Source organism: Marmota flaviventris, chromosome 7 (assembly GCF_047511675.1).
Source record: "Marmota flaviventris isolate mMarFla1 chromosome 7, mMarFla1.hap1, whole genome shotgun sequence".
Lineage (NCBI taxonomy): Eukaryota > Metazoa > Chordata > Mammalia > Rodentia > Sciuridae > Marmota > Marmota flaviventris.
This window is the reverse complement of record NC_092504.1, coordinates 42501-51134: the sequence shown is the minus strand read 5'-3', so window position 1 is coordinate 51134 and position 8634 is coordinate 42501.

Genomic DNA, 8634 nt, shown 5'->3' with positions numbered 1-8634 from the left:
CCCAGACACGCTTCTCTCTCTCTCTCTCTCTCTCTCTCTCTCTCTCTCTCTCTCTCTCTCTCTCACACACACACACACACACACACACACACACACACACACACAGCCGAGGCAGGAGGATCGAGAGTTTAAAGCCACCCTCAGCAAAAGTGAGACACTAAGCAACTCAGTGAGACCCTGTCTCTAAGTAACATACTAGATAGGTAGGGCTAGGGGATGTGGCTCCGCAGTCAGTGAGTGCCACTGAGTTCAATCCCTGGTTACAGGCCTCCTCCAATAAATAAACAGATAAATATATACATATGTTTATTTTGTTTATTTAGGTGATGATGATGATTTTAATGTGGTGCTGGGATTGAACCCTGTGCCTCATACGTACTTGGTAAGTGCTGTACCATTGAGCCACAACACCAGACTGACAACACCATGAAGTGCTCTTGCTCAGACTGTGGTCTCTCCTGTGTGGCTGGGGAGGGCAGGGGTTGGGTCCATTTAGGGCTGATAGATATTGGTTGCACTGCTACTTCTTAGATGAAACAGTGCGTAATATGTGCACACAGATAAAAATGAAGGTAGAGATGGCAAGCTTTCTCCAGCTTGATTTATCCCAGAGCATGTGGTGTTTCAGTCTAGGACAACAGACCATGCTTTTTAGCCAAGGCAGCCTCACTTAGAGCCCTGTTACAGCTTCTTATTACCAAGTGCCTAAATGTAAAATTTGGCTCCGTGATATTGATAGATCAATAAAAATAAAAATACAACAACAAAAAAAAAAAGAAAGAAAGAAAGAAATAAAAAGATAAAATGGCCAAACAGACAAAATAGAACTCCACAAGGAAGAATCCTTTTTCCTATTATGATTAGTATTCTTTTTTTTTTTTTTTTTTTTTTCTGTTTCGTAGTACGTTGTCGGTGGACAGCACACCTTCTTTCGATTTGTTCCTTTTTGTATGGCGTGCTAAGGCTCAAACTCTGTGCTAGGCCGGTCCTCTGCCACTGACCCAAAGACACAGACAGCCCCTAGACAAGAAAGGATTCTCAGAGGCTGGTCATCTTCCAATTTTTTTTTTGTACTGAAAAAGCAGGAAACACAAAGCCCAAAGACAAGCAGATCAAATTCCCAAGCAACCGATTTCAAACTGATTTTTACATGTTTCCGTCAATTCCTACATAGTCTGGATGGATCCAACCGTGGCCTATCAGTCAGTCGGCCTGACTAATTGTGGCTTCACCGTGGTGGTTTCGGTTTTGAAGTCCCACACCGCCGGATTCTCTAGGGGTGCTGGGCAGACTGCCGGCGCCTCCTGCTGCTGCGGGGGACCCTGGCGCGGGGTGGGGGGGGGTGGGGGTGGGGGTGGGGTGGGCAGCTGGCGGGACGTGTCCAGGTGACTTTCTACGACCCCTGCTAAGCGGATCTCGCTGACACCGACCGAGGTTCCGCGTCCCTTCCGCCTGATTTTGTTGACGGTTTTCGAGCTCCCCCTGGTGGCCGCTTTTATAGGAGCGTCTTAATCCACTTCTGAGAAGTATCTGTTCAGGTCCTTGGCCCATGGATTGATTGGATTATTTGTTTGATTCTTTTTTTTTTTTTTTTTTGGCTTTTTGTCCCCCCCCCCCCCCCCGCGTTGTTGTTGTTGTTTCGCTCTGGGACAAGGGCCCACGCTTTTTAGCCAAGGCAACCGCTCTTAGAGCCCTGTTATAGCTTCTTATTACCAAGTGCCTAAACGTAAAATTTGGCTCTGTGACCCAATGGAAAATGACTTGCGGTTTAAGAAAATGCTCAAAAAACAACAAAAAACTCAGGTAAACAGATAGGTAAATAGACGGCCATTTGTAGCGGCGGTGGAGGCTGCGTTCCGCAGGCGCTGCGGAGAAGCTCAGAGGAGCCAGTCCCCGGCCGCTACAGCCCCTGACCCCTGCGCTCAGTCGGCTTCTCTGCGCCTCGGGCGGCACCAAGTCAGCCCCGGGGCTTGCTGCCGCGCCCAGAGTCCTTCCTGGCAGCTCCCGGCGCTCGGGACCCCCGCCCGTCCGCACACGTCCCCGAAGCCGGGCCTAGGGCGGGCGGCGGAGGCTCGGCGCGGCTCGGCGCGGCACGGCACGGCTGGGCTCCGCAGTTTTGAAGAAATCTATACGTTTCAGAGACAGATTCTCAGAGTAAAGGATCGTGATGAGTTTCCAATGATTTTAATTGGTAATAAAGCAGACCTGGATCATGAAAGACAGGTTACACAGGAGGAAGGACAGCAGTTAGCATGGCAACTTAAAGTAACATACATGGAGGCATCAGCAAAGATGAGGATGAATGTAGATCAAGCCTTTCATGAACTTGTCCGGGTTATAAGGAAATTTCAAGAGCAAGAATGTCCTCCTTCACCGGAACCAACTCGGAAAGAAAAAGACAAGAAAGGCTGCCATTGTGTCATTTTCTAAGAATCCCTTGAATTTTAGCTACCAACTCCCAGGAAAAGCCCTCATCTCCTCCTCCTCTCCTGATGGTTTACCTCATGTTGGTACCTTTCTAGCCTTAGACAAATGATCACCGTGTTAGCCTTAGACCAAGAAGCCGGCTAATCCTTTCCAGACCAATTTAAAGGAAACACTAAGGCTGCTTCAAAGATGATCTGATTCTTTCTAAATACATGTCTACATATACAGACATATTCTTCTTTTAAGGGCTTACATCTTAATAGGGATGAATCAGTTGTGCAACCTAAGCTGTTTGCTAAGCTGAAGTTTTAGGTTGTGAAATAATTTTTAACTTCTGGAATCATATTACCTACTGTTATTCTAACATCCACAGGAGGGTTTTTTTTTTTAATATGAATTTTTTGCCTATCTTTAAAGATTTTGATGTCAACCTTACATAACCTTAAATACACTGAACGGAGTTTACAAAATTGAGACATATCAGACCTTTCTTGATACTACAGCTTTTCTTTCCCAGTGGCCAAAATACCAAAATACCTATTGTATTTATGGATTAAAACCTGCTTCTCGGGGCTGGGGATGTGGCTCAAGTGGTAGCGCGCTCGCCTGGCATGCGTGCGGCCCGGGTTCCATCCTCAGCACCACATACAAAGATGTTGTGTCCGCCGAAAGCTAAAACATAAATATTAAAAAATTCTCTCTTTAAAAAAAAAAAACAAAAAACTGCTTATCAAGCCTGTGATGACTCCTCCTCTTGAAGATGATAGTGTTCTATGTGGCCAAATATTTGGACTCATTCTGGACTTGGGCATCTCAATGTGTACTTGGTTTCTTAATTTAACTCTTTCACAGCCATGCTAAGGATAAGAATGAATGATTTCTGTCTGTCTTCCTTTTCAAGTATTTCAGGTTTAAGGCATTCCAAAAAAACTAAAGTTGTTTTTGTTTGCTGTCATATAAAACACGGAATTGAGCTTTCCAGAGTCACAGATGGTTAATGTTTTTGCTATGTACTTTTGTGCATTATTTTCTTATTGAACTATTTAACAAGTATTTTTATATGTTTGTAAGCAAGTATGCTTCACAGCATACCTTGTGTATATGTAAAGATAAGTATTTAATTCTCACTGTTCACTTTTAACTGACAAAGAAAAAAAAAGTGGAAACCACAGAAACTGTGGTAGGACTTTTACTTGCTGGTCTGATCCTGGTTGTATCTATCTTTGGCCAGTTTTATCCCCATTCAAGAAACCTTCCCAATCGAATACAACTGGATGAGACTCTGAAATCATTTCAATATCCCCTGCTATATATTGACTGTTATATCAAGTATTAATTGTAAAACTTGTAATTGACAATTAGTATAACTGTGGATGGCTTCTGATTTTGTTTTAATTCTGTGGATTCTGTTTAAGCAATTCAAAAGTATGTTCCTGATTGTGAGATACTAAGTGGTATGGCAGAGTTGTCACTTTATTGAATGTGTACAACAGTCCCATGACCTTTATAGAGCATACCCTTGGATAGCTTCAGGTGCTGAAATTAAAGTTGATCTGTTTTCACAAGATGAAAAAAAAAAAAAATTGGTAAATAAAAACACAAATACAGATAAGAATTAATGGGCTGGGGATGAGGCTCAAGTGGTAACGCGCTCCCCTGGCATGCGCGGGGCGCTGGGTTCGATACTCAGCACCACATAAAATAAAATAAAGATGTTGTGCCCACTGAATACTGAAAAACAAACATTAAAAAATTCTCTCTCTCTCTCTCTCTCTCTCTCTCTCTCTCCCTCCCTCCCTCTCTCTCCTTCTTTTGTCTTTAAAAAAGAAAAATAAGTAAAAGTTAAAAAAGGGGCTGGGGATGTGGCTCAAGTGGCAGCGCACTCGCCTGGTTGCGTGCGGCCCGGGTTCGGTCCTCAGCGCCCCATACAAACGAAGATGTTGTGTCCACCGAAAACTAAAAAGTAAATATTAAAATTCTCTCTCACTCTCTCTTAAAAAAAAAAAAAAAAAAAAAAATGTTTATATATGTATAAAAAATGTGGCCAGACAAAATAGAACTCCACAAGGAAGAATCCTTTTTCCTGTTATGGTCAGTATTCTTTCTTTTTCTTTTTTCTTTTTTAGAGTAGTTGTAGGTGGACAGCACGCCTTCTCTTGACTGTGTTCCTTTTTGTATGCCGCGCTAAGGCTCAAACCCAGTGCCTCCTATGTGCTAGGCCGGCCCTCTGGCACTGAACCACAGACACAGACAGAGGAGGGAGGATTCTCAGAGGCTGTTCATCTTCCGGTTTTTTTTTTTTTTTTTGGGTACAGAAACAGGCGGAAACACCAAGCCCAAAGACCAGCAGATCAAATTCCCAAGCAACCGATTTCAACGGGTTTTTACACGTTTCTGTCAATTCCTCCATTCTGTGGATGGATCCGACCGTGGCCTAGCAATCTGCCCGTCTGATAGTGGCTTCACCGTGGTGGTTTCGGTTTTGAAGTCCCACACCGCCCGTGTCCCCGGCCGGATTCTCTAGGGGTGCTGGGCCGATCTGCCTGCGTCTCGCGCCCGCCGCTGTGGGGGGCCCTGGCGGGGCGCCCCGGCTGGTGGGATGTGTCCGGGTGACTCTCTACGACCCCTGCGGAGCGGATCCCGCTGACGCCGCCCGAGGTTCCGCGTCCCTTCCGCCTGATTTGGTTGACGGTTGTCGAGCTCCACCTGGTGGCCGCTTTTATGGGAGCGTCTGATCCTCGGAAGTCGCCAAGGCGTGATATTCGGTGGCGGTGGCCGAGACAGAGATCCAGGAGTTGGGCGGCGCCAGCGGAACTGTCTCGGTCGCGCTGGGCTGGGCCGTTGTGGCCCGTTGGCGGTATACTGGACCGGCAGGCTTTGTGTGTGTGTCGGTTGTCTTCTCTCCCTGCTCGGTCCGGGCCGCGGGCGCCTCGGGTGGCAGTCTGAGCGGTTCCTTCGCCGCCACGGGCTTCGCTTGGCCCCGTCTGGGTCGGTCGCCGGGACTCCTGTGTTATTTTTCTCCCGCTGCCTCTCCCTCTCCCTCTCTCTCTCACGGGTTTTGGCCGCGTGGCCGCGGGGCTGCGCCGGGCGGGCCAGAGGGGTGTGCTTGGCCGGCCTTGCCGCATTCCCTCTTTGGGGGCCCGCTGCCCGGGGCTTGTCCTGATGGCTATGCCCGGCGTCCTTCGGTGGTGGGTCGCCTTAGCGTGTTCCCCGGCCGCCCCCCGGTCCTGCTCGTTGGAGATGGTGGTCCCCGTCTCTTGTTTTCGCCTTCGTCCACGAGGGTCGACCAGTTGTCCCTAGGGGCTCTGGAGCTCGGTGATGGGCTCGATATCGCGGTGTGCTGACCGCGACTCTCTTCAGGGAAGGCGGCGGTGCTGAGTGAACTGTTCCCCGTTGCCCCGGTCGCGATTGTTTTGGCCCGAGTTGGCCGTTTTCTGCCATCGGGTAGGTGCTGACACGTTGTCCTCTGGCGCGTGCCGCCAGAGGGAGGGAGCTTGGGCCTCCGGGTGCGTGCCGGGCTCTGGGCTGATGGGGTGGCCCGGACCCGTTCCCTCTGGAGCTGCTTGCCTGGGCCTGCGTGCGACGGCTCTTTGGCGCACCTGGAGTGCCCTCGCGGTGGTGGTGCCACCTCCGGCCGGCCGGTCTTCTGGCGCCGGGGGGCGGCGGGGGAGGTGGCGGGTGGTCCTTTACCGCCCGTGCGCTCCTCGCTGCGGGCACCGGGGGCGGTGTGACGACGCTCGTTTCCATGGCTCTGAGTCGCGCGTGTCAGGCGTTCCCCGTTCCGTGTCGTCGGCCGCTCTCCCTGGGGTGTGGGGCCGGTGAGGCCGTAGCAGGCTCCTCTTAGAAGCGGTCCTCGCCGGGTCTCCCCCTGCTCCCTGGGTCTCTCCCGCCCACTCTGCTGATCGATGTGGTGACTCTGCGCTCTCCTGGGCTGGACCAAAGCCGCGCCAGGCGAGGGACGGACATTCGTGGTGAATGGGCCAGCTCTTCTCGTCCTGCCTGCGGGTCCCTCGCCTTGCCTCCCCGCCCGTTCGCGGTGCGGGGAAGGGCGGGGGTGCGGAATCCGGCCTCGACCTCGCTCCCGGGGTCCTTTGACGTAGCGGGTGCTTCTCGCTCGCCGCCCGCTCTGGGCGGCCAAGGGCCGTGTGTGGCCCTCCCCGCGCCGGGGAGGGCTGCCGCCGTGCTGCTTTGGCGCGACGGTGCGCCTCTGCTTCGGTGCTCCTGGGGCGCTCCGGGTCGTTTCCTGAGGTGCCTGAGGCTGAGCCGGTGTGTGCTGTTCCCGATCCCAGTGCCGCTGCCGCGGCCGGCCGCCGCCTCGCTGTCGGTCTCGCCCCGTCTGCGGGGGCTTCTGAGGCGAGTGCCCGAAAGGAAGAGCGTTGTTGCTTCGCTCGGGGGATCGAGGCGGTAAGCTCGGCAGCGTTGCGCGTTCCCTCTCCGGGGGGGAGCGGGTTGCGTTGTCGTCCCCAGTGCCGAGTGGCGTGGGGAGTGTTAGGCGAGCGGGCGCCCGGGCGCTCTTCCCCACCTCCGGTGGGGAAAGGAGACGTTGCCCGGGCGTTTGAGCGATTGTGGCGGGACGCCGAGCTGGGGCCGGTCCGGTCCCCGAGGCGATGGGGCTTTGGGTGTCCCCGGCCGCGAACGCTCAAGAAGCCTTGTGCTTGCCCATACCGCAGATCCCCCTCGTTGTCTCGGCGGCCGGTTGGGAGAGGGGCTGGGTCGGGTGCCGCCCACCCTCAGTGAGGAACGTTTCTCTAGCGATCCGTGAAGGGCGTGCCTCGTGTGGGGTACCGGATTCCCCCATTGGCCGCCCCCTGCCTTGTGCGCTACGCTACCGTCGGTGGTGTGTGTAGGCGAGAGTCCCCCCCTTCCCGCCGTCTGGGAGGGCGGGGGTCCGCCGGCCCCCCGCGGGTGGGGGCCGAGCGCCTGCTCTTGGTGCCTACCGCGGCCCACGCCTCCCCCCCTTCGAGTCGGGGGAGGGTTCCCGCTGGGCCTGGCCGGGCCCTCTGGCGCACGTGGGGCCACCGTGTGGGCCGCTGGTGCCTGCCGCGTGTGTGCGCGCGGTGGCGGTGGGGCTCTGTTCGCGCAGCCGGGGGTTGAGGGGCCCCGTCCCCCCTTCCCCCTCGCCCGCTGCGAGTGGCCCTCTGCCCGCTCCCGGTCCCGAGCCGGCGGGCGGCCTGCGTGCGTGTGCGCTGGCCTGGGGCGCGGCCGCCGCGGCCCCCCCTGGGAGCGTTCCGCGGGCGGCGTGGTGAGCGAGCGGACCCTGGGGCCGTAGAGGCCCAGGTCGTGGGACTCGACCGGCACGAGGTGTGGCGTTGCATGCTGGCGTTTGGAGTCCAGGCGCGTCTCGTCGCGTGGAGGGCCACCCTGTGGTGGCGGGGCGGCGGGTCTCGTTGGGAGGCTCTGGGGCTGGGACCGGAGGCCGGGTTGGCGTCGCAGGCGGTGCGGGACCGCCCTCGCGTGTGGCGGTGGGACCCCGCTTGTTTTCCTGGCGGCCCGACTCTGTGCCCGAGGTCTTCTCCCCGGTTTCCTCTCCGCGTTTCTTTGCCCCTCGCTGCCTCCGGCGCGCCCTCCATCCCGGCGGGGTTGTGCCCCCCTCCTCGCCTCCGCCGAGCCTCCCCCCTGGCTGACTGGTCGCGGCCGCGCTGCCGCCCCCTCCCGGGCGTGTACCGGGTGTGGCGGTGGGCACGCTGGACGGGCGGTTGTCGCTGGGGATGCTCGTCACGGTGTGCGGGTTGAGGGTTCGGGGGCTCCCCGCCTCTTGCGGCGGCGGTGGGGCGGTGGGGCCCTGTCCCCCGCGAGGGCCCTCCCGGGAGGTTGGCTGATGCAGGGAACCCGGCCGGCGGCTCGTCCGGGGCCACGCGGGACCGCCCGTGCGCCTAGTGCGTGCGCTGGCGGTGATACACCGTGTGCCGCCCTGGGTTTGTCCGGCCGGTGCGGCCCGCGCGGCTCGGCCAGCTCTCTCCGGGCGGGGCTCCTCCGCGGGTGGGCAGGTGCCCGCTCCCGTTTCCTGCCGCCCTTCTGGCGCGCCGCTCCCCACGCTGGCTGCAGCCGCCGCCTCCTCGTGCTGCCGGGCCCGTCCCCGTCTGGTCTCTTCTGACCCTGGCCCACCCGCTCTCTCGACCCTTCGCGAGTTCGCTCCCACGGGGGGGCCCGCCGCGGCCCCCGCCTCCTGGCCGCCACCGCCGCTTGTCCGCTGGCGACGGCGTCGTT